We start from the raw sequence: 27,556 nt of genomic DNA, 5'->3' as shown, positions 1-27,556 counted from the left end.
TGTAAGGCAACACCCTATGTTCCTGGTGTGCTGGTTCTGAGAGCTGTCTGGCAACCAGCACAAGAATAGGAGGGTCATCACCATGTGGTCAAAACTATGAAAGAAGGACATGAACTAGGCCACCTAGTATTCAGTAGAGGTGAGGAGATGATCTAAGACAGGCATCCCCAAACTGTGGCCCTCCAGATGTTTTGGCCTACAACTCCCATGACCCCTAGCTAACAGGACCAGTGGTCGGGGGAGATGGGAATTGTAGTCCAAAACATCTGGAGGGCCGAAGTTTGTGGATGCCTGATCTAAGACAACAGAAGACCCGAGAGGAGGAGGTTGCATCGTCTAGGCAAGAAATAACCAGGTGCCAACCAGAGTTTTTGTCAAGGGAGAACAAGGGAAGGGTTGTTGTAGAATGGAGAAAACATGATTTGGAGTGTGTTTATTAGTCCTGTACAGAAAATTCCCTTCTGTGTTCAAGCACCCGACATCAATTATTGAGGAAAGAAATGGCACCCCATAATTATCAAAGGGAAGAGAAGATTATGGTGAAATCCTCATGGGTGGGGTCAGTGATGGGCTTTTGTTGTGTTTCTTTTATTTTCATAGGGTTTCGTGACTGCCTTTTCTTTCATTCTTCAAAACATCACTGCAGCAGGCTTTGTTCTGCAGTCTTGCTGGGTGTCTGCTCTTCCTGGAAATTTCATGGTATCCTTTGCTGGGCTTTCCTATAAGTGGGGAAATCCAATGGCTAGTTTTTCTTTTTTCACCAGTCCATGAGATTGGATGTCATTCCAGCAAACTCCCCAAACTGTGTTTAGAGGGGTGTGTGTGTGTGTGTGTGTGTGTGTGTGTGTGTGTGTGTACACAGCACAATCACACAACCTGCCGCGTTTATGGAGCAGACCTTTCTGTAACATCAGTGACTAATGGTATTAGGAATGCTTGGCATCCCCTTTCTTGTAATGCTAGACCCTCATTTGGAGTTCCTTTTCACTATTCATCCAGCAAGACAGCCAGGGGAAGTAGGGGAAAGTGAAAACAAAACAGCACATTAGCAACCAGGGCAATGTCCCAAGCATGTGTGAGGTTCCTGCTGCTTGAGAGATGTGTGAGAAGTAGTAGAAGAAGGGTTGAACAGTGTCCCCACATGGGTAGAACATGAGGGAATTTATTCATAGACCTTGCATTCTTGGGAGTCTCTTCTGCCATTCTCAGAATCACTGGACCTTCACAGCGCTGCTCCCCCCCCCCCGGTGTTAAGCTGAAAACTATTAGAAGTTTGGGTGCATCTCAGCTTGCTAAGAGAAGTTTGCATGGCTTAAGAGAGGTAGAGTAAGGGACTTCCAGATTTCCAGAATCTCACTGTAACTTTATGCTGATTTCTATCTGTTTGATGTTTAGACTGATAAGTCTTAGGTTGCATCCTGTTCACAGCTTTGTGCTCCTCCTCTCAAACTTTCTCTGGACCTCAAAACTAGAGGCCATATTGGATAGATCTTCTGACTACAAATGTGCTGGCCAAAAGTGAATGCGGCCCTCAGGCCAAAAAAGGTTACCCCCTACTTGCTCTAAATCAGGGATAGCTCTTGTTTCGCCCCTTTATTGAATTGTTTTTCCCATTCATCCTGAATTCCAATTTAACCAGGGTGATTTAAAAAATAAATAAATTACATGCTTTATTAAAGATAAAAGTACAGTGGAACCTCGGTTTATGAACACCTCGGTTTACAAATTTTCGGTTTACGAATGCCGCAGACCCATCTGGAACGGATTAATTCACTTTCCATTACTTTCAATGGGAAAGTTCGCTTATGCACTTATGCACGTTACATAATTAGCTATGCTCATTTCACAAGTTACATAATTTCACCACATACCATAGTGACACACGTTACATTATTTTTTTGTGGAAGATAAACTGCAGCAGAATGGAAACAATGGAGCATGCCACAAATAGAAGGCAGAATGAAAAATGGTGGTTTGCTTCCTGTTGGGCTCCCTGCCTTCCAGGTTGTCAATCCCAGTGGTCCCCAGCCACCACTGCTTGGGTGTTATTCCTGCTAGTAAAGGTAAAGGTACCCCTGACCATTAGGTCCAGTCGTGAACGACTCTGGGGTTGCATGCTCATCTCACTCTATAGGCCAAGGGAGTCGGTGTTTGTCCGCAGACAGTTTTTCCAGGTCATGTGGCCAGCAGGACTAAGCCATGCACGGAAACAGCATTTACCTTCCTGCCAGAGTGGTACCTATTTATTTACTTGCACTTGACGTGCTTTTGACCTGCTAGGTGGGCAGGAGCTGGGACCGAACAACAGGAGCTCACCCTGTCGCGGGGATTCAAACCACTGACCTTCTGATCGGCAAGCCCTAGGCTCTGTGGTTTAGACCACAGCGCCACCCTCATCCCATTATTCCTGCTGGCTTCCCCCTAACTCACAAGACAATGCCTGTTCTTCATGATAGTTAGCCAGAACATGGGGTCATGCAGATTCAAGAGGTAGCAGCCAGAATAGGGTAGATGGATTCTGTCTCTAGTACATTGTGACTCTGGAGGGCCTTTAAAATAGCACCAGCCCAAATTTCCCAATGAATCAAAACTTTTATCTGACTGAGTGCATTGTTTTGGTTTTATGTGTACTACTGGATGTTGTACAATCAGGTTATTCTAAGCTGGAGCTCCTGGCCGGTTGGGGCTTTGGAAAGACCCTTGTCTGGAAATGGAGAACTTGCACATGGGCTGGAAATGCTTTCTTTCAACTCAACCTTGTTACAGCCGGCCCCGATAGGGCTTTCTGTACTTTTTTTAATACATCCACTTTGATTTCTCCGGACTCGTTCCCGAAGCTCAGAAGGTTCCTGACTTTCCTTTTCTCCTTTGCCCTCTCCTTGCTGCGTGTTTCAGGACCATAAACATGATTGATCGCCATTCTCTGCGACCTGCTGAATTATTTACAGATCTGCTGGGACCTCGGGGCTGCCAATGAACAGGCGTGCTTGGCCAGGGGAGCAAGGGGGCCAAGGGTTGGAAGGGAAAACCTCAGCGCATCCTGGAACCTGCTTGCAGCAGAGTTGAGATGCAGTGCCAGTGACCTCCCAAAGAGCTTTTATCTTGCACTTAATCGAAAGGGGTGTTTTGCTCGGGGAATCTCTGAACAGTATCGGCTTGGAGGCTTTTATGTGGGGTGTGCATATCAAGGGGGTTATTTTTATTCTTATTTTTAGTGTTGTGCAAATTCACTCTAGGCTGAGAACTAAAAAAGGCTTCACCTCCCTATTAACTCTCTCGCCCAATTGCTCAGAAGCCGCATGCAAGACTGAGCTGGCCGTGGTTGTATATGTGGTTAGGGTATCCGGGGAGCAAAGTACCATCAAGCCAGGATCATGTGGCCCATTTCTTTATGTGGTGCAGCTTCTCTAACTGGTGGGGATTATTATTATTATTTATTATTTATACCCCACCCATCTGGCTGGGTTTCCCCTGCCACTCTGGGCGGCTTCCAACAAATACCAAAATACATTAAAATCTTCCCTAAACAGGGCTGCCTTTAGGTGTTTTCTAAATGTCAAGTAGTTGTTTATCTCCTTGACCTCCGATGGAAGGGTGTTCCACAGGGCGGGCGCCACTACCGAGAAGGCCCTCTGCCTGGTTCCCTGTAGCTTTGCTTCTCGCAGTGAGAGAACCGCCAGAAGGCCCTCGGCGCTGGATCTCAGTGTCCGGGCTGAACAATGGGAATGGAGACGCTCCTTCAGGTGTATAGGACCGAAGCTGTTTAGGGCTTTAAAGGTTCAGCACCAACACTTTGAATTGTGCTCAGAAACGTACTGGGAGCCAGTGTAGGTCTCTCAGGACCGGTGTTATGTGGTCTCGGCGGCCGCATTCTGGATTAATTGCAGTTTCCGGGTCACCTTCAAAGGTAGCCCCACGTAGAGCGCATTGTAGTAGTCCAAGCGGGAGATAACCAGAGCATGCACTACTCTGGTGAGACAGTCTGCGGGCAGGTAGGGTCTAAGCCTGCATACCAGATGGAGCTGGTAGAAAGCCGCCCCGGACACAGAATTAACCTGCACCTCCATGGACAGCTGTGAGTCCAAAATGACTCCCAGGCTGTGCACCTGGTCCTTCAAGGGCACAGTTATCCCATTCAGGACCAGGGAGTCCCCCACACCCGCCTGCTCCCTGTACCCCAAAAACAGTACTTCTGTCTTGTCAGGATTCAACCTCAATCATGATGAGTCCATGTTGAACGCTGACATGGCATTCTGCTGTCCACATAATTTTTAATCTGGGGTGGGTCTGGGAAAGTACTTCCTTCCTGGGAGAGCTGCAAGAAAATTATACCGCAGCTGTGGCATGCAGAAAAGTGATAGGAAAGCTGGTAAAGAGAGGAAGACAAGTGCTAAATGGGAGGTCCTACTTCACCTTCTTTCTCGCACTTCGGTGAATTAACAGAGGCCCCTCTGGAAAGGAGGAAGAGAAATGGAATGAGGGAGCAGGGCTTCCACTTTGTTTTTGAGGGCTGGGATGATACGGAATGTCTTAGTAATTAAATAAATCAAGGTGACAACATTGTTTTTTATTGCAAAGATTTTTCTTCCTTTCATTTTATAACACATATGAACAGAGAAAGCAATTCAAACAGCAGATAAAGATTAAAACAGGAAAAAACAAAACCATAAGACAAGCAAAGTTACATATGTGTTAAGTAATAAAGTCCAGGTCATAAAAGAGAAAAAGAAGAGAATAAAAGTTGTCTTTGCATAAAGAAAGATTATGAGTGTCATCTGACAAAATTCTATACAATTTTGTCCCTGAATATTAGCAGCTTTGCAGTGTTTAATCAATAAGTAATTGGTTAGAGTCATCAGTTAAAAATTCAACTAAGGTTCAACAAAAAGGACATCCCTGCTGAACCCGGCAGCAGATTTTGCCGAGGATATCAGTGTTCCCTGCTCAGAAGCCAGCCTGCATTTTATCTGTGCCCCTAAAAACCCTGCTGCCCTATGAGGAATGACTTAGGGTTCCCCGAGCAATTGCCCTTCTTCCCCACTTTCCCCCACTTTCTGTGCAGTACTGGGGAAATGAGATTTGTCACAAAGAAGCTGTGAGTGATTAACAGCATTGGTGGGCAGGCTTCTGCTGAGCTGTTAAAACCCACTGAGCTAATGACTGCTTTGGGAAAGCAGTGAAAGTCATGCCTTCTTCCTAGCAGCAAAGATAGGTCACTACTAGAAATTCATATCTCCGAAGCCAAATGGTAGGGAGGGAAAGGGAGGCTCCAGAGGGATGGACCTGGGTACAAAGTGTGAGAGAAATTTGATTCAATTTGCATTTACCTCATTTACACTTTTGAAAACAAAAGTGACCCAAAACTCAGCCATCTGAATTTTGCAGTTCTTTGAATTTTGCAATGCAGTTCTCTAGCCAAGTGATGTTTACAAAAATGCATATACAGTACTAGAGGAAAGTGTGCATGAATACATATTGTTAAAAGTGTGGTGGGTCAGTTTGGATGATAAATTTGGGTCCCTTCCAGGCCTGTAGTCCTATATCCAGTGAGGTTTATAATTTATTACGGTAGAAGAGGCCACTGAACCAGGCAGACAAGTATCTTTGTAAAATAATGGCCTTAACTGGTTGGCTAAGTACTGCCATTTACGTGTCCACAAGACACCACCTGATTTGGCTGGAGGCCGTGTCATCCTAGGCTGGAGAGCAAAAGACCAAGGAGTCACTGTGTCTGAGAGTTTGGGCTGATGCTGGAAGCTGGAGGCACAGATGCATATCTTGCTCTGTGCTGGACCCAGAGTGCCAGCTTCTGAAACAGGTTTGTGGGAGCCCAAACCCAAATACGTGAGGAGTCATGGAACGGAGGTGAACACAGCAACAGCACAGCCCCCCACCTCTATCATCTATCTATCTATCTATCTATCTATCTATCTATCTATCTATCTATCTATCTATCATCTATCTATCTATCATCTATCTATCTATCTGCAGTGACATGGAAATGTGGGACACAGAGCTTAACATTGAAAAATGTGAAATTGTGAGATACTGAAATGGACAGACTTGCTCATCTATAGCTGAGCAGTGGCCGAGGCTGAAGACTTATACCTGCAACTTACACCATCAAAGAAAGGTGTGTGGGGTTGCCTCAGTTAGGGCATAACTACTCAACAGAATCCATTCCTTCCTTGCCCCAGGGAACCCTCAGAGCTGTGAAGGAAGTGGCTGTGGATCTTGGACAGAGAACCCTTCACACCCTTCTTTTGGGTGAAGCCGCAACAGTGAAACTGGAGTAAGCCTAACCCATTTTGTAACAAAACCTCATTTTCTCCAGGAGCAGCTGCAACTTTGGATGCCTCCCTTGGAGATGAAAGACGTGAGGAGCATCTGGAAGCTTCTAGGACTCCGGGTGCTCTGGTTGAAGATTTATGGAGGGCAAACAATTGAAAGGCAGATTTCCACCATTTCTAGCCAGGAGGCTGATTAAGCTAGCAGGGGGAAATCTTTGTAGTTGCTTCAGAAATAAGGCTGCTTTGAAAAAAATAATGCTTGCATGGTTTGTTTGTTGGTCCATGTTTTTAAAATGATTTTTTAAGATTATCTCATTATTAGGAACATAGAAATCTGCCTTATATTGAGTCAGACCAATGGTCTGTCTAAACTAGATTTTACTTAAATCATAATTTGAGTAAGGACTTGTGGACTTCTGTCTGCCCAGCCCACGAGCTGAGCCAAAAGAAGATTCCAGAGCAATCTGAAAGACATAGCACAAAAAGGAAAGGGGCGGGAGAAGATGAGGAAGACAAACAAACTCAGGCACTGGTTCTTGGTTAAAGGTAAAGGGACCCCTGACCATTAGGTCCAGTTGCGGACGACTCTGGGGTTGCGGCGCTCATCTCACTTTACCGGCTGAGGGAGCAGGCGTACAGCTTCCGGGTCATGTGGCCAGCATGACTAAGCCGCTTCTGGCGAACCAGAGCAGTGCACGGAAATGCAGTTTAGCTTCCTGCCGGAGCAGTACCTATTTATCTACTTCCACTTCATGCTTTCGAACTGCTAGGTTGGCAGGAGCAGGGACTGAGCAACGGGAGCTCACCCCATCACGGGGATTCGAACCGCCAACCTTCTGATCGGCAAGCCGTAGGCTCTGTGGTTTAACCCACATCACCACCCGCGTCCTGGTTCTTAGTTACATAACCCTTATAATAATTAGCTGGAATTGACGGAAGCATGTGAAAGCACAACTTTCCTGCGTGACATCAGCAGTACGGAAAGAGGAAGGAAAGCTGCGAAATGATCCAGTTTTAATTGTGATTTGCTTTCTAAAGCTGAGAAGGGATACCAGGGGTTGCTGTTGTTTCCCTGCTGATCTCCTTCAAAATAATGGGGCTGAGCTTGTAATTGTTAAGTCTGATTGCATCCCTGCTAGGCTATGGAGGTGGGATCAAAGTGCTCCCCCTCCCTCCCCTCTTCCCCAATTTTCTTTTGCTGGGCTCAAGAGTTGCCAGCTGATCTGAGGCCAGTTCCCAATGGCTGCCATTAACCTTAAAACAGTCTCATATTGTTGGCTTAATGAGTCACCCTTGTATCAACAGAGAGGCCAGCCAAAGATATCATTTCTTCAAGGGGAAATTACTGGAAAAGACAATCCCTTCTTAAAATCTAGCCTCACCTCCTGCACTGGCACCCAGTAGCCAACCTCGGCCCTGACTTGGCAGAGCGCTATGAGGTTGGACGGGTGTTGTATGATGGAAGAGGAACGAAGCTGCATGCAAAGGAAAATGGAGATTGCCCCCCTCCGTCTTTCTTAAAATATACTCTGATGTCACCCACTCCTTGGGTGAGGAGCATGTTTTGTGTCTTGAAAGGGAAGGGGGAAGTAAATGAAGATTGCAGGGTGTTCCCCTTTGATTAGGGCTTTGCAGGAGAGAAATGTCTGCCTCTCTTTTAAGAGCCAGTGTGGTGTAGCGGTCAGAGTAGACCAGAATGCAAATCTGTACTCGGCCATGCAACTCACTTGGGTGACCTAGTGCCAGTCACTGCCTCTGGGCCTAACTTACCTCACAAGTTTGTTGTGGGGATCAGATGAGGATAGGGAGCACTGTGTACACCCCCTTGAGTGGGATATTAATGCAAATACATAAGTAAAAGCATAGGAAAAATAACACAGTTGCATCAATCCAATGGCCCATCTAGTCCAGCATCCTGTTCCCACAGTGGCTAAACAGATGCCTGTGGGAAACTGGCAAGCAGGACACAAACACAACAGTACTCCATGTCCCCCTCCCGTCCGCCCATGGCTTCCAGCAACTGGTGTTCAGAAGCATTGCTGCCTCTGACAGTGGTGGCCATTGTGGCTAGTAGCCACTGGAAGCCTCCTCTTTCATTAATGTGTCCAATCCTCTTTAAAAGTAACCCAAGTTGGTGGTCATCACTGCCTCCTCAGGAAGGGAGTTCCAACATTTAGCTATGCGCTGAGTGAAGAAATCCTTCTTTTTACCTGTCCTTCCAACATTTTTCCTGAGTCTTCCAACATTCATCTTCATTGGATGCCCATGAGTTCTGGTGTTATGTGAGAGGGAGACAAACTTTTCCCCAGCCACTTTAGAGGGGGGGGGAGTTTCTCTTCTCTACATTTCAAGGCTGAGCTAGCAAGCTGAAGCTGCTGCCCAATTAACAAAAAAAAAACCAAAAAAAAAAAACCAAGCCCCCTAGCTTCCCCCACAGTTTTGTCAAAAGGTGTATATTAGGGAAAAAATGTATTCACTCTGTTGATTTTGATTCTGAACAAAGAACTAATAAGTGAGCACCATCCATTTCTGTTCCTGGTTTATTTTATTTCAGAATTTTCTGACATCCCTATTGACAACCTAGCATAGGACAATTATATTTTCCCACCATACCATATGTTTAGCCTGAAGAAGAGAAGACTTAAAGGTGATATGCTAACCATCTTCAAATATGAAGGACTGTTACATGGAAGAAGGAGCAAGCTTGTTTTCTGCTGCTCCAGGGGGTAGGACCCAAACCAGTGAATTCAAATTACAAGGAAGGAGATTCTGAGTCAACAATAGGAAGACCTTTCTGGCCATAAAATCTGTTCAAAAGTGGAACAGACTACCTCAGGAGATGGTGGACTCCCCTTTGTTGGAAGTATTTAAACAGAGGCTGAATGGCTATCTGCTAGGGAGTCTTTAGCTGTGATTCCTGCATTGCAGGGGACTGGACTAGACCACTCTTGAGATCCCCTCCAACTCTATAATTCTATGATTCTGAAAATTGGCTCATTGCCTTTTACATCAGTGGAGGACGACTCATGACAGAATGAGTGGGTGAATGCAGCAACATAATCAGGGAGAAGACGGACAGTAGGGCCATCCAGGCAGGACTATGGGTCAGAGATCCAGAACACCCTACTCAGTAGAATGAACAGGAGAACTTCCAAGCATTGTAGGACTGGCACAACACAACAGGAAGCAAGTGGAGTAATACACATGGCTGTCTAAACGGACCCACCCCCAAGACAATTGTCCAGGATCCAAAGTTACCAAACAGCGCCACTGATGAATGGTGGGGCATGCTAATCAAGATGTGTCCTGAAGGCTTGTTGTATAAGGGAAGTGAAGGTGGCTGTGAGGAGAAAGCACAAAGAAATGGACTCCACAGGGAATATTCCCTCAGAGATGCTGATGCATCATTCCAGAGTTTCTTCCTTCTGGCATCTGGTTGGTTTTAAAAGTGGGTCACGGTGTGTGTGCATGGGTTAGAGGACATCAGCAGTGGTGCACTGGGGACATCCTTTTAATCCAGCATCCTGCCTCTGATGTTGCCATGTTGTATGTTTAAGAAGAACATGTAAACCCTCCATAATGCACCTAATTGTGCAATATTCCCCTATGGGAAAGGCTGCTTCCTAGACCCAGCTGGCGCATCTGTGCTCCGTGCGCGAGCCTCATCTTGATCTAATATTCGCTCCTTGGCTCTTCCAATAATGAACTCAGAGCAATTTCCCTCATGCTTTCACCTTTTAAACATGCTCTCGTGTCTTTGAGTGCACTTTCCGTCCGTCCGTCTCCAGAAGCTTTAACTTGTCCAAGAAGTAAAACACGCTCCCTGGAGGTCCCAGGCTCTCTAGCAAAGAGAGCAACGAGGGAAGGAAAGGCGAGTTTGAAGGTTGAGAGATGGGCTTCCTGGACACGGAAAGATTCCTCTCTCTTCCTCTGTGCAGCCTTGGCGTTCAAATGAAGTCAATAACTCTGTTTGAAGGGCTGCTGCAAGATGTTTCCATAATTGGGGTTTGGGGGTGGGAGGGAGAAAGAACAGGCTGGGTAACTCAGAAGAGCATTTGTAGCAGGACACGGGGTCAGAACAAGGTCACTTCTTTGGTTGCATCTACAGCGCAAAAGGCAAGACACCCAAGGCCTGATCTGGGTGTTGAGGATGCTTTCTATTCTGTTATGGCCACAATTAAAAATAGCTAAACAGACCCCCTCCCCTCATGGGGATTTTATCTGATGTCCTTGTGGGGAGCTTTTCCTCTCTGGTGCAATCTCCCAGCCTGACCCCTATCTCCTTCCGCTGCACCTGGTTGAACTTAATTCCCCAGGGGAGCTGTCCATGCTTCAGCTTCTTGCCTTCTGCTGCTTCTTTCATTGGCTCTTGGGCAATATATCAGGAGCACTGGAGGAGACTGGAAGTATCTACTCTTCAGTTACCCCTTCTGCTTTAAATTATGACCCTGAAACATCTCCTTGTCTCCACATATCACAGATTTCATCAGGTTAATTCTATCACCAAATAGTCTCACAGTTCATCTGTTGTCCCGCAAACTGCAGTTAAATCCGCTAATGAAACGGATTTCTCCCTGCCCACAGTTTCTTCCCCCTGTCATGTATTAATATTAGCAATTTCTGCAGTTAGTTTTCTTTCAGTTTAGAAAAGTGCAGACACAAGAGCTGAATCTGGGAGTTGGGGTTGCCATTCTCTTTAGTGTTAGGGAAAACCTTTAACGGAAGGGAAACTGCTGGCATTCTGCCTAGCACTCCATCCTTCGAGAGCGAGGGCAACATTTCTCCCACTTTCTCTTTCTCATATATATTTTCTTTCTCCTCCTCTTATAACCACTAGACCTCATGAACAACCGATGTAGCTAAATATTGGAAGAATTCAAGACAGAGAAAACAAAGTGCTCCTTAACACAGCACACAGTTAAACTCTGGATCCTACTCCCATTTGAGTCAGTGAATGGCTTTAAAAGAAAATTAGACAAATTCATGGTAGATAATGCTGTCAGTGCACGTCGAGCCACAATGACTATGTGTCTACCTCTATTCTCAGAGGCAGAATGCTTCTGAATGCCAGTTGCCAGAAACCACAGGAGGGAAGAGTTGCTGTTGCGCTCAGATCCTGCTTTGGGGCATCTGCTCTCACTGGGACCAGGCTTTGACCGGGCTCTTCTTACATTTTTATGTTCTTAGTTCAGTGGAACTTTCCCATATTAAACTTGGTGTCAATGCAACAGACCTAGTCAATGAGGTGGCACTGGATTCTTGCAAGGAACAGAACTTCTGCACGTCTCTGCTGGGTGACTCATCATTGTTTATAGCAGGCTGTTTGGAGGACACTAATGGAGTGCAGAATTCTCTCACTGCAGTCTGGTTATTATTATTGCACCAATGTTGGGGGGCGGGCGTTACTGAGAGCCCTAATCTTGGTTTATTTATGGAGTTGTCTTCAGCTGCTTAAAAAAAACCATTTCATCTGTGATTATGGCTGTCCTTTGTCAAGAGAAAGACTTTGGCATCGTCTTGCTTCCCTTTTGGATATTACAATCCTGGCTGTTTTGATATCTCTGACTTGAAGCCTCATCTTAAGGGATGGACAGTGCTCAACAATTCCAGTCAGCCATCGGGGGAGACCGGCTAAATTCCAAAAATGATTTGCAAATGTTCTCGTGTTTTCTCAATAACCTAAGCATATTCTGAGGGAATGCAGTATACCAAGGTAGTGCCCCCCCTTTTTTTAGCTTGATAAAAGAGGGACCATTTCTTAGTGGGGCAGCCTCTCCTTTGCATGCAGAAGACCCCAGACTCATTTCCTGGAATCACCAAGTTAAAAAATCTATCAGGTAGGACATGATGAGGTAACACTCTGCTGGTCAGTCTAGAGCAGGCATCCCCAAACTTCGGCCCTCCAGATGTTTTTGACTACAATTCCCATCTTCCCCGACCACTGGTCCTGTTAGTTAGGGATCATGGGAGTTGTAGGCCAAAACATCTGGAGGGCCGCAGTTTGGGGGATGCCTGGTCTAGAGAGCTGCTTCCAGTCAGAGTAGACCTTGGGGTCAAAAAGGATCTAGAAATAGAAAAGGCATTTTAAAGATACAGTTGTACCTTGGAAGTCGAACGGAATCAGTTCCGAAAGTCCGTTTGACTTCCAGAACATTCAGAAACGAAGGCGTGGCTTCCAATTGGCTGCAGGAGCTTCCTGCAGCCAATCGAAAGCTGCGGAAGCCGCATTGGACATTTGGGTTCCAAAGAATGTTTGCAAAAAGGAACACTCACTTGTGGGTTTGTGGCGTTTAGGAGCCAAAACATTCAAGTCACAAGGCGTTTGTCAACCAAGATACGACTGTATAGTGCAAAAAAGTCTGAGCCTCAGAAGCAAAACATATGGGCATGTACAAAGTGCACATTCCTTGTCAATGAGGACTCTCTGTATTTAATAAGATAATTCCATAACACAGCAGTATTCCTTATTTTTTCTTTACATTGTATGGTTCCTAGTAATGGCAACTGGGGATTAATAACTGTTGACTATGTATTGATATTTCTTGACTTCACATTCTTACGAATTTGGTTTGGGGCTGATAGCAACTTTATAAGCTCATCAAGGCATCAATGAACTCAGAGGTTTGGGAAGCCTAGCGTGTGAAAATGGGAGAAAGTTTCACCTGGAACCCTGATGTATAAGGGGTCAATCTGTGTTGGTGCCTGTTAGGCTGTTGGATATGTGGGGGACACTTTGACAAAGCTTGAGGCTCAGGAGAGCAGGGGAAAGCTATTGAGCTCTAATACTGCGGATATCCAGGGTCTGTGCTTACAAATTCCAAGGTGTACCTTTAAGTGGAGAGTATTCCACTGGTGTCCCTTTAACCAGAGTTTGCTGCTCTGCTCCTTAACTCTTATTGAAAACTCTCATGCAGCACCTCTTTCATTTCAACTTTTATTATTTTCAATTATAATTCAAAGCAGAAGCCTCCAGCATACTTAGTGGTGTGGAGTATGCAAAATAAACACATTCACTTTCTTGTGACACTTACAATATCATAATTTTTCAATATGAATTAGTCGATAGTTTATTTTGGACAGTATCTTGGCTGCATCTGCCCTTGCAGGAGATTTATGCCAAATGCAATCTTTTTGATATCAAATATTACTAAGCAACTGAAACTCCAGATGGGCTTGGACAGGGGTGGCTGAGTAGGATTATATTGTTATCACGTTCCCTACATTAGTAGGTGAGGAATGCTAAAACCAACAACACAAAAACCTCCTCATATGTGTTAGTGCAGTTTAAATCAATTGGGGGGGGGCGGGCAGGGCGGGAGTAGAATCCAGTATTGTTCACATACCTTTTAGTCCTGCCTGAAATAATGTTCTGTGTGATCTAAAAGTTTGCCGATGGATCTTACTAAAAACAGTTGGCACAGTCTATAGAATAATTTTGTACCATATCTGTTTTTTAAGAAGCATGGACATTGCAATAACCTGTGTGTAGCCGTTGTGAAACCCATAGAATTGTAAAGTAGAGATGGACACCCAAGTCCTAGACAGGCTAAGTGGAAGTGAACCCCATGGAAGCCAGAGGCACCTTTCTGGTGTGTTCATGTGGGCTCCACAAATGGAATCCCTGTGCACAGGTAATTTGTAGCCCCGGAACATGTGCAGCGCACCTTGTGGATCTGTGTAGTGAGCAGGATAATGTCTGTGGTGAGGACCAGGAGTTTAGGGTTTAAGACTGTAGCTCAGAAGACAACCAACAAAAATGGATTTCGTAAGTCCTTATGGTTGTTAAGAGACTTCAAGCCTGAAAGGATAAATACACACTATTTATTACACAGGGGTTTGAAGTAAAATAAAAAAAATTCCTTCAGTAGCACCTTAAAGACCAACTAAGTTTTTATTTTGGTATGAGCTTTCGTGTGCATGCACACTTCTTCAGGTATCTGAAGAAGTGTGCATGCACACGAAAGCTCATACCAAAATAAAAACTTAGTTGGTCTTTAAGGTGCTACTGAAGGAATTTTTTTTATTTTACTTCGATCCAGACCAACACGGCTACCTACCTGTAACCAGAACAGGGGTTTGAAGACCTTAACACCCTGGCTGCATTTGAACATGCTTTTAAAAAAATTAAAATTAAAGTTAAACACCAACTTTCTTTGGAAACCTGTTTGGACATTTGGATGGCATATATTGGGACTCAGCTAGACTGGCAAAGAAAAAGTGATTTATATGCGTTGTATATGCGATATAACATTGTGCCACTAGATGGCAATGTGGAATCCCGTTATTCTCTACCTGTTTTCCCTGTTTAAATTTATGCTTTAAACTGAAACGCTTCTTTGATGTGTCTAGATCAGTGATGGCGAACCTATGACACGCGTGTCAGACGTGACACGCAGAGCCCTCACTGCTGGCACGCGCCCATCGGCCCTTTCGCGCTGTTGTTGCCCCCCCATTTGTTCTCCCGCTCCTCCTCACGCTACAGCTTGTCTCCGCTGTTAAAACCGGATCCTTTTTTTTTTTTTTGCTTCCAATTCGTCGCGCTGGTGAAGTTGGACGCAGGGACTTCGTGCTCTGAAGTCCCTGGCTTCGTGGAGGGGGGGGGAAGTCCGCAGAGCGAGCGGACTCCCCGAAAAAACACCGGGTAGAGAGTCCCGGTGACATAGTGCCCAGCTGTTTGCTCCGAACACGAATCCTCTGCTGCCCGAGAGCTCAGTAGAGCAATCGAGAGCCAGCGGAGTGGAGTCGCGGGAGCCATTTTTGGGTTTCATCTTACCTCCTTGAAGTGAAGCTCCGAGTCCTCAGCCTGCAAGCGGCGGATTCTTCCAAGGCAATAAAAGGCAATAAAAGGCAATAAAAGAAGGCAATAAAAGACTTCTTCAAAGTAAGTCAAATCTCTATTTGGATCTTAAAAATTTTAAATTTGAAGATAGGAAGAGATTCTAAAGTAACGGAAGCCAATCTCTTCCAAATGGACAATCGGGAGGCGCATTAAATATTCCCAAGCCGAAAAGGGAAAACTTCTTTCAAGATTGCAGACCCGAGAGAAAGAAAGACTTTTCCAAACCTCCCCAGCCCCCCGGTGTCGTTGCCCCTTGAGGTTCAGCAGCAACAAGGGGGAGGACGTTTTGACAGCTGTCAAAAGCTGTCAAATTGTTAAAGGGCTAAGAAAGACGATTTTATTCCTGTGAATTGGAAAAATTGATTCAAAAGGTCTTAAAAGGATTTAAGCGGACTGTAAATTTGAAATCTGATGAGGTTAAAGACAAAGGATAAGAACAGCCAAGATGGAGCCGAAAACGTGGTAGAGAGGAATTTTCCAGTACCCTTCTGCCCTTATCTCTGGTCTGCCTGTGGTCAAGTGAACTATGAAAACAAAATTCTCTCGAGCTTTCCAGGAAGCTGTGCTGGGTTATCTACAAACATGGGAAGATATCTACAAGGAAAGGCAATGTTTCAATCCAATAGAAAAGGAGAATGAGGTGCAAGAGCAAGATTTAGAGGACAATTTTGATTATGAGATTGTGTGTGAGGAGCAACAATTTGAGGACAATTTGGAGACTGATTCAGACTATAAAAAATATGTGTTGGATGATGAAAAACAAAGATCAGAACAGAGAGATGAGGCCGACAAGGAGAAGCAAAGTGAAGAGAAGATTGATGGAAGTGAAAATCCTGGAGAGACTGAAATGTTGAATGGTGTTAGTGAAGGGAGGGAAAGGCAGAAAGAGGGAGGAGCAGAGGTCTGGAAGTGGATGTGGGAAAGAATTGGTGTGGGGTAAAAATTTTAGTTTAACGTACTGTTTTTGGTTTATGAACAACGGTGTCGGAATCTTGGCCTGTTAAAGGATATGCTGATCCAATTGGGAGGAGGGACATTGGGGGGAGGGGGAAGGAGAGATTTTTATAGTTTAAGGTTAAGAGCTTTCTGGAGGGAGTAAAAAGAATGGCTGAGGAAATAGGCTTAGAGTTTGTTTTTGAATAATTTTGGTGATCAGGTGTTTGGGTGGAAAACTGCCTGTCTCCCCCTTCTTACTCTTGGTACCCAGTGGCAGGGGGTGCCTTGAGGGGAGAGGGAAGGGTGGAGGGAAACCCAGACACAAAAATGGAACCTTTTGACTGCTGGACTCATCGGGCTACCCCAGTGGCAGGGGGGGCTCAGAGGGGGACAGCATGAAGAAGGAGGAGGATTGTGTTAATATTATAAGAATAAGATTCTGAATTGGATTAGAAAACCCGCCATAACTATGTAAAGAGGTTGGGAAATCCAGGAGGAGGAGAGTCGTGGAAGCCATTAATATTTTTCCTTTTTCCTTTTTTTTTCCTTCCCTTTTTTCCCCTTTTCATATTTTTGCTTTTTTTTATCTCCTTTTTTCTTTGTTTTTCTTTTTTTCCAGTACAGTGAAGAAATAGCTGGGGGATAAGCCAATCCCCAGAGATCCTCCGCCTTTGTCCTCTCAGTGGCAGGGGGGGGGATGAGGGGGGAGGAAGGAGGGGGGAGGTCAAACCCAGCTTAAAATGGACCCCTTTGTTCCCCAATACCCATGGGGCTCACTGGTGGCAGAGGTGGGCTTGTGGGTGGAGGGAAAATGAAGGGACAGAGTTTATGTTGTATACTTTGTATGTGTTTTCTTTTTCTAAAAATTAATAAAAATTATTAAAAAAAAATCGGATCCTTTTTTGTTGTTGTTGTTGCTGGTAGCCAGAGATTGGTTTTTTAACCCTTTCTGTGCTGTTTTTCTGGCGCTTTGGCAGACCATGTCAGTGCTGCGTGTTAGTTCCAGCAAAGGTATTATTCGTCATTTATTTCTGTTCTCTTTCCCCCCAAAAAAGTGCAGCAGCTTTGGGGCATCCCCCCCCCAAAAAAGCAAAGCAACTTTTGCACCTCCCCAAAACTTTGGTCAGCAGCTCCCCCCAAAAAACTCAACAACTCTGGGCACTTTGTGATAAATAAGGGTTTTTTGGTTTGGTTTGGTCAAATAATTAGTTTTTGGTTTATTAAATACAGTTATATATTATACATTTTTGTTATTTAAACTATAAATATCGTGAAATTATGTTTTTTTTCTCTCAAAGTGACACACCACCCAAGTTATGCTCAGTTTTTTGGCGAATTTTGACACACCAAGCTCAAAAGGTTGCCCATCACTGGTCTAGCTCCAGCCTTGATTTGTATGTGTAAACGAATGTACTGGTGCTTAATGTATTGGTAATGGGAGCCCCCCGCCCCCTTGTGTTTCTCTCTTTCTCCGTTCTTTTTGTTTTCTTCTTTAATAAATTTGCATTGAAAAAAAACTATATCTCAGAGCACATGCTTTGCTCATGAAGAAGGTTGACTCTTGTTTTGATCAGCATAATGAATTGAAGATGGAGCTGTCTTTGAAGATGATCCAGAAATTGCAGTGAGTACAGGATATGGCTCCTTGACTAGAAACTGGTTCTAGTTGTTTGGGTCATATTATATATGCCTGTACTTGCTCATTCTCACTGGCTCCCAATCTGTTTCTGGTCCAATTGTGACAGAATCAGGAGTGCCAACTTCGCCCCGTGACAGTGGGTGTCCGGGGCTATGGGTGCCATGCAGTGTGCATGGCCCTGGCACCAAAATTTGTGGGTGCCCAGCCCCTTCATGGGGAATTTTGTGGGTGCTCAGGTACCCAGGGCCCCAGGGGATTGGCATCTATGCTCTGAAAAGTCACCTATTTCTATACATACCAACCCAGTGCCCTGAGATCATCACTGGAGGCTCAACTCTGTACCTCACAAGCTGAGATATGGAAGGTGAGTATCACTGAGGTAGGCAAAAGGTACATCCGGATTTACTCTGGCTGATTTGCAACTGCTTGGCAAGGATTTCGGTTTAAGAAATAGTAGCAACAATATGAACCCCCCCCCCAAAAAATGTATGCTCTGAAATGAAGAGAGGTTGGGGTAACCAGGAGTGAAGTTTTGACTGGAAGTTCTGCTCAGATCTGGGACTCAGAACAAATTCCTGGGCTCAGAGTTCTCAAATTCTAAATTTATGTCTTGTGCTGCCTGAAATCCAGGAGAGCCGTTGCCACTTGCCAGGCTGTGTTGCCAGTACAGAGCTAGGTGAACCCAATAGTCTGGCTTGGTCTGAAGCAGCTTCTCACAATATGAGCATGAATGGGCAAAAAAAGGCTGGAAAATTGCCACGGAATTGTCACTGCAGCACAAACTTTAAGCACCTATGAAAAATAAAAACGCAGAAACTGCATTTTCTTCCTCCTGACCCTTCCCATCTGCTTTCTCTGAATCAGTTTCCAGCTTGTAAATCTTATTCCCAGTAGGCTCTATACTAATTAGGTAACCAATAAAATTTAGCAAACGCCAGGCATATTATAAGAGTGGTTGCGTGATTGCTGAAATATGCCTCATTAACACCCGGCAGGCACATCCCTTTGCTACAAAAATAAGCAATCACAGCAAAGGCCTCGCAAGTGGCGGTGAGGATAATTGTCCTCCCTGCAAACGGACTCCAGAGGCCTGTTCAGCAAATGGATTCTTTGGCGATGTTGTGTTTGGAGAGGTGTTTCAAAACGTGGCGTCTTGGTCATGCACAGTCCCTACATGTGAGCAGGTGCTCATAATTTGGGCTTTCGGTTCAGACAACCGTGGGCAACACATTGTTGAAGGAAGGAGGTGCGACATTAGAGGTGAAGCTAGGAGCACGGCCTCACCCCCATGTAAACATGTCAATGCCTTACATGCGAGTAATGTGTGAATGGGGCTTGCGTTGCCATGCAACCGCTGGTCCATTACAGTGAGTTTAAGCAAACTTAATCTGCCCCCAGCTAGCCCCTACCAACCTGCTTCTTTACTTGTAACCAGCCGAAAGGGGCTACTCCTGAGTGTCAGAATTGCCACCATAAAACTCTGCAGAGAGGAGGATGAGGCAAGACTAGAATTAGCTGGCTCTGCCTGTTGTTGGCTCTGCTTCTATCTACTGTGAACTCTCTGCCTCCTGCCGTACCAGTTCTAATAGGCAACAGCCACCACTGCCATGCAGACTTTCTAGGGGTCCTGTTAAGATCTTACTTAAGAAGAGCATGCTAGATGAGGCCAGTGGCTCATTTGATCCTGCATCCTGTTCTCACAGTGGCCAAGCAGATGCCTCTGGAAAACCTGCAAGCAGGTGCGCTCTTCTCTCCTGTGGTTTTTAGCAAACTGGCATTCAGAAGTGTCGCTGCCTCCAACCTTGGAGTCAGAGCATAGCCACCATGGATAATAGCCATTGATAGCCTTCTCCATGAATTTGTATAATCCTCTTTTAAAATTGATGGCCATCACTGCCTTCTGTGGGTGCAAGTTCCGCAGTTTAACTGGATAGCTTTGCTTTCCAGCTCAAGTATACTCCCAGGGCTTGGGAAGACAGGTGAACTGATATCAGTGTACTGGAAGAAGCAAAGATCACCAGTGTTGAAGCAATGATTCTACAACATCAACTTTGTTGGACTGGTCATGTTGTGCGGATGCCTGATGATCGTCTTCCAAAGCAACTACTCTCTTCCAAACTTAAAAATGAAAAGCGTAACCAGGGCCAGCTCTAAGGCAAGGTTGGGTGGCGCCGGCCGTGCCCTACAGACAGCCGCGGTGGGAAATGGGGTGGGGGGGTGGGGTACGCTGGAGCGATCTTCGCACCACGGCGCCCGGGCGCCCGATATGCTTAAGACGGCCCTGAGCGTAATGCTGGTGGTCAACAAAAGAGGTTTAAAGACTGTCTCAAGGCAAATCTTTAAAAATGTAGTATAAACACCGACAACTGGGAAACACTGGCCTGCGAGCACTCCAATTGGAAAACCGCCTCTACCAAAGGTGTCATGGGCTTTGAAGACACTCGATCTCAGGACGCAAGGGAGAAATGTGCTAAGAGGAAGGCGCACTTGGCAAATCCACACTGTGATCAACTCCTGCCCGGAAACCAATGTCCCCACTGTGGAAGGACATGTGGATCCAGAATTGGCCTCCACAGTCACTTACGGACTCATTGTTAAAACTGTGTTTATGGAAGACAATCTTACTCGGCTACAAGTGATCACCAAAGAGAGAGACTTCCAGGGCTGCTTAGCTCTGCTTGATGGACAGGTTCCCACATAGCCGCGGCAGGGGGAGGCGGGGGGGGGGGGCAACAACCCACAAATGAACAGATAAATCACAGTTTGTGTATTTTCCACCTACCTCTTTTGTTTATTTATGCATTTCCTTACATCATTTTAACTGCCTTTCAGCTTCACTGCTCAACATCCCAGGGTATTGAAAAACAGCTGAATCAGCGCTCCTGATCTTTTTGACACATCTATGTTTTGGAATTATTATTATTGTTTAAATCTTTCTGTGTAAGCCAGAATTTGTACTTTGCGTTGTGGTGAAGAATCAGAAACCTCAAATGGTGAAAACATCGTTTTGTGTCAAATGCTTGTCCTTGAGTTTGGTAGTGAAACTTTCAGACTTCTGTCATTACAGCTGTAAATAAAATTAAATGAACTGTGTGCAGGGGAGACCACAAAAGCAGATTTTTTTCTTTTTTTGGGGGGGGGGGATCTCAACAATTTGTTTAGCAGCTCCACTAAAACTAATAGCCATAATTGGGAATTTGCCTCCCCTCCCAATCCAGTTCTCTGATTACTAATAAGAAAATGACAGATCTGTAATTTTCCTGTGTGTACTTTTGCTTTTGAATTCTATTGGTTGAAATGTCAGCTGCCCTGCTGGGTCAGAATAAAGATCCATTTAGTTGTCAGGATTCAGTCCTGCCAAAACTTAGAATCTGGAATCTCCTCAAGAGGAGGAGCTAAGGGAACAGGACCTTTCAACGGATTTCTGCACCACCAGCAACACTGAGGAGTTGGTCAAATCCAGGCATTCCTGGCCCACGCCCAGATTAAGACCTTTAGACGCCCTTAAGCACTAGAAAGATTATGGTGCCTCCCATATGCAATTCAAAATAAAAACAAGATTAAACCATGCAATAAAATTTTAACAGACAAAACATAAATCTACTGAAACACATGACAAGATCAGATTTCCTCACATTATTTCAGTAGGATGCCCCTGTGGTTTAGGTGGGGGTACTTAATAAAAAGGAGAACAGGAAAAATGTGGAAAGGAGTGTGAAAAGAAGGCTAATGAAGTTCTGATTTTCCTCATGGTGACTACTTTGATCTTGTTGAGTTTTTATGGAAAAAAAATCAAACTCTTTCTCGTGTGTGTGTGTGTGTGTGTGTGTGTGTGTGTGTGTGGTGTCCCTGCTTTGCAGTGGCTCTAACCATGAGCTTAGTCTGCCTATTGGGGGATCTAATGGAGTCGTTCATTTTCTCTCTCTCTCTCTCTCCCCCCCCCACACATCAGCTTTTGCCAACCTGGTGCCCTCTAGACATTTTAAGACTACAACTCCCATCAGCCCCAGCCAGCTGGTTGTCAATTCCTTGTTTTGGAAAGCCACACTGACATGATGTTTGTGAACCTTCTTACAGTAGTAGTAGTAGTAGTAGTAGTAGTAGTAGTAGTAGTAGTAGTAACAATAATGATACAGATCTCAGCTGAATGAGCTGATATTTTGACTCAGATTTCATGCAGCTATTCCTACCTTTTCTGCCAGGGAAACTTGACAGAGAGAGTGACAGACAACCTGTCTTTCACTTTGACTTTCCCGATAAAGCACATGGCTAGTGAAGCAAAAACCCCACATCTTGTTTTGGGCCCACATCTTGCAGTCTTTGGACGCGCTCCAATTTGAGAAGAAAGGGGGTGGCTATTGAATGCATGAGCCAAGCATGCAGAGTCTGTGTTTCAGAAGAAAGCAGGTCATTGCCAGGGTGGCTCTTTGCTTGGAGGAGGCAGTCTCCCAGCACCAGGAAAATTCCTTGGCCAGCAGTGGCCTTGGTTTCTCCTATTCCTTTGGCTAGTGCTCTGCCTTTTCAGATGTGAGGTGATGAGTGACTCTTTAGTCATCATTGTCCCACCTTCTCCAAGCTCTTCTGAAGCCTTCTCTGTCTGCCCTCTAGGTTCCATCTAACACCTTCCTACAGATGCAACTGGAATGGGGGGGGGGAAGCAGGGGGCAAATTTGGTCCCTGGCTTGTTCACTTCTAAACCAAAAGCAACTGGTGTGTGCGTGTGGGGGGGGGGGAATCCAGAGAATGTTCTCTAGAAGCAATAGCAATGATGATAAGATTAATTATTGGGGGTGGGAAGAACTTACCCTGAGTAGCTTTTCACCTTTTTTCTGCTTTGTTGAGCTGACTGGTGGCTGCTTTCAGATGAGGAGGCAATTTGGTTTGCCAGGACCACTGACTCTGTCACCTTACCCTTGTAGACCTTGTAGGGCTGCATCTTCATTGCCAAGACTAGGGAGATAGTAGACTTAAGGAGGTGGGTAGAGAGCAGTAGTGGAACTCTTCCCAGGCCAAATCCATCAATGGCCCTTGCTTCATACTTCAAGTGTTTTTGTCCAACTGGAATGTGTCTTTGAACTCTGATCATGCCTCTTAGGAACATAGGAAGCTGCCTTATACCAAGTCAGGTCCATCTAGCTTAGGCATCCCCAAACTTCGGCCCTCCAGATGTTTTGGACTACAATTCCCATCATCCCTGACCACTGGTCCTGTTAGCTAGGGATCATGGGAGTTGTAGGCCAAAACACCTGGAGGGCCGCAGTTTGGGGGTGCCTGATCTAGCTCAATATCCTCTGCACTGACTGGCAGCAGCAGCTCTCCAGGATTTCAGGCAGAAGTCTCTCCAAGCCCTACATGGAGATGCCATTGGGGATCGAACCTGGGACCTTCTGCTTGCAAGGCAGATGCTCTACCACTGAGCTATGGCTATGGCCTTTAAACCATGCCTCTTGCTCGCCCAGATGCAAGATAGAGAGCGGTATGTCAAGTGTGTGTAGGAACCAGCCTTCCGTAAGCAGGTGATTTTTTTGGGGGGGGGGATAACCAGTCACAAATAACCAATATGCTTAAGCCTAATTAATGTGTGAAGGGGTTAATGCCATAGAGTAAGATTCCTCTCTGCCTCACCTTGGGTAATCAAGCCTATTGCTCCCCTTCAGTCTACCTGAGAAGCTCAGTGTGTAAAGAGGTCTGAGCTGGTTGCTCCAAGCTCAGTCCACATGGCTCTTACAAGATTCTCTTGTGTTCCTATACCAATAATTTGGGAACTTTCACCCCTGTAACTAAGCCAAGTTTTACTGCCTGTGCAACTTTTTCTGAATGTTGTGTTGAAAAAGCACATGATTCTGACATTTGGAGAGTTTGTAAGTAAAACTTTTTAAACCTACCAAACATTTAGTCTTTTTCTATGCTATGTAAGAGAGAAGCTTTGGAACTCACAAGGGCACATTTTAAAGGTCTAACTGCTTATATTTCCATGCTTTACTTTGCTGCATATTGTGATATTTAATCTCTGCTGGAGCTTTCTTGCCAAAGAGTACTTGCTCCAAACCTGGATCTTGGAATCCTCTTTTTTCTATTTTGCCACCAACAAAACCTGCATTTTTTGCTCTGCCCTCTTTGACTTCTGGTCCTGCCCACCATGGGCATGTCGCCCTTGGAAGATAACCCATAAGGGAAAGTGTCCCTCAGGCTTGAAATGGCATTGTTCTGATATCAGTGTTGCAGTACAATTGCATTGATTGGGTGTCCTTATCTGGGCTGCTTGGCAACATTGACCTGTAAGCATAAAGCACTCACTGTTGGCAGCTGCCTGATGGTGGAGGCCAGAAATTGTAGTGTAGGCCACTTAAAGTAAAACACTGGTCTCAAGAAGAATCGACTTGGAAGCCAGTGTTCAAGAGCATGTGCTACAAAATGGTCTTCAACCAGAGCTCTCTCATCTAGGGACTGGGAGGGACCAGGCAATTCTTACACTCCAAGAAAGGCCTTGGCAAGGATATTTATAAGCCTTGTGAATTCAGCAGCTCTTGGAAGAGATTGGAGAGGCATTTTTTGTGGCATCCCAAGTGCTTCCTTCTTCTTCATCTTCCTCGTCCACAACGTTTCATAAAAAATGTGCTCTAGCTGCGAAGCCTGGAATGGGATCCAGGACTCATCGGATGTTTGGAAGTCTGATTTTGTCTTGGGAGACCCATCAGCCTTTGTCAATAACTTCCATTCTCAAAGTTTACAAAGCAGCAGCAGTTTGTTGTTGGCTCTGCCAGTTAGGCCTGGCAGCCTCAACTGTTCCCGCTGCTGCTTATCACTTCTAGACTTCATTCAGTGCTGGCAGTCTCAGGTCCTCCATCTGGACACCAGATTTGGCTGGGACCCTTTGGTGGATGATGCATGAGGCGGAACAGAGTATGAGAGCCCTCCTAGCTCCCTCCTTCTCCAGCCTTGTTGGCTTCTGACAAGAGTGAAATCTGCAAAGTATTAGCAGAAAGCGATAAGGACCCAAGGGGGATGTGTAAGGACAACAGCTGAGACACCAGTTAAAAGTCACAGCCAACTTTATCTTTGGGAGGATCCCAACAAGGAACCTTGAATGTGGGACCTAAGCAGATTTCGCAGGTTTTGTTTTCCATGTGATTTCTTCCACTGCCACCCAGTTTGGACTCTTCTGGGGGGCCCTTGGGCAAGGAGCTTCCAGTTGGTCCTTCCCCTTTGTGAGCGGACCAATATCCTCCTTGCCCTTTTGCTTGGCCCCTTCCTCTGGGCCCAATGCACACAACCATATGGAAGGAGAGTGCAAGAGAAGGGGATGGTGGAGGCTTCCTTTCTTCAGGCCTCAGGCTCAGTCCCCAATGGCATGCCCAGTTAGGCTGGGAAATATCCCCTGCTTGAAACCCTGGAGAGCTGGTGCCAGTCAGTGTAGGCAATACTGGGCTGCCTCTGTACTGCAGCTCCCTATGTTCCTAAGTAGGTGGAAAAGAAGCAGCAGCAGAGTCTGGGGGTCAGCCATGGCCCCTCTGCAGAGTTGTGGGCATTGGCAGGGGCCCAGCAATGCCAACTGCTGATGCTGGCCCTGTCTTGGGATCTGCTGCATGAAAGTTGTCCTGCACCCTCTAGCCTGCTGAGGGCTAGTCTGCTGCCATTTGAGGATATTTAAAGAAGGTTCAACAACCTCAAGGTGGCACCCTGGCCTTTGTTTGACGCATGCAGCAAAATTCTTTGGGCCAGCCCAGAGTTAACCTGAGTCAGATCAGTGGACCGTTTAGACCAGGCATCCCCAAACTGCGGCCCTCCAGATGTTTTGCCCTACAACTCTCATGATCCCTAGCTAACAGGACCAGTGGTCAGGGATGATGGGAATTGTAGTCCAGAACATCTGGAGGGCTGGAGTTTGGGGGTGCCTGGTTTAGACTATGGCTATTCTCTGTGACTAATACTGGCTGAAGGTCTTGCAGGTTTACATTTATTTATTGGGGGGGGGAAGACTTCTATACCGCCTATTAGTCCCAACAAGGGCCCCCAAAGCTGTTTACACAAAATAACCAAGCCAAACACCACCAAGGAACATGAATTGAAACCCATGAATCAAAAGGAGCAGCGATAAAACCTTCACTCAACGCATAAAATGCCGCATAGGAGGCATCTTTTCAGTGCTCGCCTAAAGGCCTTCAGGGATGGGGTTGATCTCACAGCAGGGTGTTGCCACAGAAAAGGTCCCATCTTACGTTCTCGCCAGCTGAATCTGTTTTGGCATTGGGACTTCTAACCAGGCTTTTGAAGGTTATCTTAGCCCATGAGGAGGTTCATGGTTTTTGAAGCAATGCGAAACCCTGCAAGTTCTGTTTACCCGAGGTGAAAATGTAATGGCTGCCCACCATGCTGCAAGCAGTGATTTGCTCTTAAAATACCGTAGCTTCAGCTCTCTTCAACAACGTAGGGTTGGCCCTACGGCAAGGCTGGGTGGCGCAGGGTGCCGCGCTGCGCGCGGCGCCCACCAGACAGCCGTGCTGGGAAACAGGGGGGGGGGGCGGAGGGATCTTCGCACCATGGCCCCAGGGCCCCAGATATGCTTACGACGGCCCTGCAACAACCCATTGCCTGTTAGCAGAACTATTGTCTATCAAAACATATTTTTGTGCCCAGCGAACTATACATTTCCTATCTTTTAAAACATTCTTCTTCTTCTTTTCACAGATGTCCCAGAACACATGCAAATCCAGGCATTTAAACATTTCTTGCTAGCTGCTGACAACTTTTAAAGGTAAGCACAAAACATCACTATGTGAATCGTTTCTATTAACTACACTGTTTCAGTTATTTATTTCACTTGGGAGTGGAGATCAAGTGCGAAAGGGGATAAAAATACCAGTTCTCTGGTCATACCTATTAGATAAAATTATTTGGTTGCAGAAATAAATATATTCAGAACCAAAGGCAATATGCAAATTGTGTTAATGGAGTGATAGAGATGGAAGCTGACTATTCATATATGGTATTCAGAACTGACTGGAGACACGAGACTCAGATTTTCGGATTCAGTATGTCTCATGGGCTCTGATCCTGTGTGTGATTTGTGCTTCTGCCCAGATATGGGAGTTGTGAACCTGACTTCCATCAGCAATGTACATCAGGCTGTGCCCGTTAATAAAGCCTCGGGATGGCGTGTCATTGTGGTATGTAAATGTGGGTAGGCAGGAAGGTGCCACTAGGAAGGTGCCTTGAAGGTAGGAAAGGTGGAGAGGCAGGGGGAGATAAATTAATCCAGTTCACATCTTAATGCAAACCTACGCAATTCACAGTTTACAAGATCCAAATTCTGTTATCCTTCAAAATTCACACTTCTCCGAATTTTGCAATCCAGTTCTTCAACCCAAAAACGCCTATGAAAAATGTGTACATTGGAGGGAAGTGCACACAACAATGGGTGTATTGGCATACTGTATTTGGGGAAATTCTTTGCAGAAATGTATATATTACAAAAATGGATATGTTAAGAAAAATGCCTATGAAGATGCGTAGGAATGCATAGAGTTTCGAATGGAGAAATTAAAAACTGAGCAAATCTGAAATTGTCAACTTTGTCCCTTCCTCCTTGAAGGCACTGAGCAATGGGTTGGCTGCCATAGCTTGGGTGTTCTGTTTCATGGCATTGCTTGTTTTGTGCATCATCCATCCAGCTTGGGCGGTTGGCAGCAGGAGTTAGGATTGTTGGTTGTGGACCAGCGTTAGCAGCCGTCTCTTTTTCTGTCATCTGCTGAAGGTTCTGTTATCTCCTTACTACTTTGTATAGTGTTGAACCAGAGGAATTAAATCTTTGTGGATTGCTTATGAACAGGGTTGATGTGCATCTCCCAGACT

At 45.5% G+C, this 27,556-nt stretch overlaps 1 protein-coding gene across 3 annotated transcripts in view; it reads left to right on the top strand.

The window, feature by feature from the left end:
* ZNF469 (zinc finger protein 469) overlaps positions 1-27,556 on the top strand; it is a 286,053-nt gene that overhangs the window by 87,942 nt on the left and 170,555 nt on the right. For all 3 annotated transcript variants that reach the window (XM_088670994.1, XM_035118176.3, XM_035118173.3), the window contains one exon: positions 26,393-26,459. The gene's annotated coding sequence lies outside the window, so the exon portion shown is untranslated. The remainder of the gene's footprint in view (positions 1-26,392; positions 26,460-27,556) is intronic.

This window comes from Zootoca vivipara, chromosome 6 (assembly GCF_965207765.1).
Source record: "Zootoca vivipara chromosome 6, rZooViv2.hap1.1, whole genome shotgun sequence".
Taxonomy (NCBI): domain Eukaryota; kingdom Metazoa; phylum Chordata; class Lepidosauria; order Squamata; family Lacertidae; genus Zootoca; species Zootoca vivipara.
The sequence above is the reverse complement of the archived record's forward strand: the minus strand, read 5'-3'. Positions and strand labels throughout refer to the sequence as shown.